Genomic DNA, 3219 nt, shown 5'->3' on the forward strand with positions numbered 1-3219 from the left:
AAGTACTATTAGTTATACTTACTACTTAGTTAATTTCATCAAGCACTTAAATTTATTTTTATGTAAATATAGAATGAGTTAGATATTTTCTCCTTTGGCTTATTTTTTTTTCATACACTTAATTTAAAATAATTCGTAGGTCACAAATTAGATGTAAGAAAAAAATTTATTTTATATTTTGTATTTCCTCCATTTGACTAAAACTCCTTAAACAGAACAAAACCTAAGGCAAAATTTCTGCCTGGGAAACTTGAGAAGTCTGATTCGTTCCACCAGTTTCATGCAATTTAATTTGGGTTCCTTATTCAAGAGAGTCTAGAATATAAACTTTCGTTAAAAAAGATCACTTTGGAAAATTCACCTAAACAAGTTAAAATCAATGGTTTCCTTACAGAAAAAAAAAAAAAAAAAAAAAAAAAAAAAAACCCTGGGGAAAGAATTTGCAGGAATTACTTTATGGGTGAGTCTGCTACTAGTTTTTATGCTTGACTGCTTGTCAGTTGGCAGAAATCGATGGCTCTCTTTACATCACAGAGGAATGAAGGCATGGGGGCAAATGGAAAGTTATCAGTACTCTGAATGTGGATTACACATTTCACTGTTGTCTCTCCAAATGTGTCCTGAAAGTACCACTTGGCTCAGAACCACAAAGAACTGCATTTAGCAAAGCTTTAATTTGATATAGACACAGGTGACATTTCTATTATTCTTGCACATTCAAGTTCACCCACATCTGTTTTTATTTACCTCAGTTGTATATGTCCGTTTGTTGTAATTATTAGTTTCGGATGTAGTTGAAGATAAATATCTCAGATGTCTATCAGGCTATAAATTAAATTAAGAAATCACACTTTTCACCCTCACCTCCTTTGGCCCTGTTTTGCTTAGGGAAATTGCAGTAAAAAAGGTTGAGACTCCATGTCATCTCTTCTCATCAAAGTGCTTTTCAAAGTAGTGTTAGATTCCTGATCTAATTCAACTCAATACCCTACTGGTGTTTCTTTTTTCTTCTACATTTAACACAGCAAAAATAATTTTCAAAGTTTTAATTTACATATAAAGTAGTTTTAAATTAATTTTGATTGCTGGGAATATGAAAAAGTATAGGTGCAAAAGAACTATGGTGTGATCTATTTTAATTCTTCTCCTGATTTGTCCCTGGTTGTTTAGGATTGCAGGCCTAACTTTAGCCTTGTTTATTTATATTTCACCTCTCATTCATTCAATGTATTCAACATGTTGCAAAATCATAAGGTGCTGGTTTCACCATTGATACTGTAAGAGTCAACAGGGAGGAAACAAGTGAGGGGCTGGAAATTTGGAAAAGGAGAAAAATGAAATAATATAGTGTACGGACAGATTAAGAAGCTGTAATAGCAGGATTTTTTAAAGGGAATTTGATTCATGAGATACACACAAGTTTGCACATGAAAATATAAGAAAGGTATGACAGTTTTTATCCAAATTAATAGAATTATTTCTTTTGCCAAAAATAACAAATCTTTGTGCAGTTGTGGCCCTGGGTTGGTTTTGCTTTCAGGCAGGAAAACAGGTTTTTTATTGTTCTTGTTTTGTTATTTGTTGTTTTAATTTAAAAGAAAGCTTGATATGCAATTCTGTAGGAGAGTTAACTTTTTTTAAAATCAGAATAATAGCCTTTGCAACTATGGGGGCATTAACTTTGCTACTCTTGATGTCTGAAGAAGCTCATTAATGGCCAGGCAGCATGGAATGAAAAATCACATAGCAATTTATCCAACAATAGTTGAAAGAATTGGACAACTTCTCAAGAATGATGGAAAGAAAATGTCAGTCAACACACTTAAAAAAGTGAAAGCATTCTGAACAGGCAGGTAATAGATGGTGGACATTTATATGTTTCTGCCTGATAAATACCATGGAAAGAAAAATGTCTTACTTTTAGCAAAAGATATATAATATTAGATTTATGTATATCAATTATCCTGTTTATTTAAAAATATTTTTCATCACTTTATCACTTTAAACATGGACACTCTCCCGATGTATTTCTGAAGTGGATATCTAATAATGACTAGTGAAGAACTCAGGGTAAATAAAAGTGCTAACAGCTAAGTTTTTTGCAAGGACAATAATTAGATTGATTTTGTCTGGTTTATTGTTTTGTTACTGTTGGCTGAGATCCATTTTCCTAAGTCAAAGCCTTTTTGGCCTTTTTTTCCATTCATTTTAAGGTGTTTTCTTCTAAGTGGGACATGTTATTTTCCTTGACACAGGAGACATTGTCTTACATTTACTCTCCTGTAACATATAATATTAAGCCCTCGCCCTGATACATGGACTTAACTAAGGATATAGGCCTTTGTGATAAACCCTTAGAGAGGAGATGTATTTCTAAGTTTAGATTTGATGGGGATATGATCATTCTCTTAGCCACTCATTTATCACCACCACCTCACTAGTTAAAATTTTTTTAGTTGTAAAATTCAGGGATGAAGAGCATGGCAGGTGATAATAGAAGTTCTTAGCTATAATGTTTATTGAAATATTTGAAGATATACTTTAACACATTTTAATAATTATTGAAAGTACACATGAATATCAGGAAATCTTTTCAATAAAACCTCTTCAAATTATATGAGAGTCAAAATAAGATACTATTTTATCTTATTAAAAAAGTTGCCCAGTGTTTTCAAACATGTACATTTTATTTGATTTTAAGATAAACATTTTAAGACTGAATAAACTAGCTAAATCTGTATGTTGAATTCTGACCCTTTATAAATGATTAGGGAATTAGCTGAAGTTTTCTATTTTTGTTTTGTTTTGTTTCAGTCCTATAACCCTTACCTTTCTCTCCCCAATCCCCATCCTTACTCTGTGCCTAGAAATGCATTGACTTTGAACTGGGAAGAAAAATATAAATTTTATATTTCTTTTGCCTCTACTCACACTTCCCACCAAAAAATGTCTCAGCATAAATTACCAAGTCCACCCATTTCTTAATTGAGCAGGTACTACAAATCTTCTAACTCCTAAAATGACTGTGTATCACTGATGGTCTTTCAAATTATGTCCAATGTCATTGTCTTTTCTTTTTAATATCCCCCCTTAAGTTGATACTATTTATGAAAAATAGCTTTCACTCTTATTTGTGGGGCATTATTAATAGTAAGGCTAGTTTATACATTGTACATGCCTTTCTTCTGACAAAATAAAGTGTTAGTAAAATTTTATTGA

This window comes from Desmodus rotundus, chromosome 13 (genome assembly GCF_022682495.2).
Source record: "Desmodus rotundus isolate HL8 chromosome 13, HLdesRot8A.1, whole genome shotgun sequence".
Classification (NCBI taxonomy): Eukaryota; Metazoa; Chordata; class Mammalia; order Chiroptera; family Phyllostomidae; genus Desmodus; species Desmodus rotundus.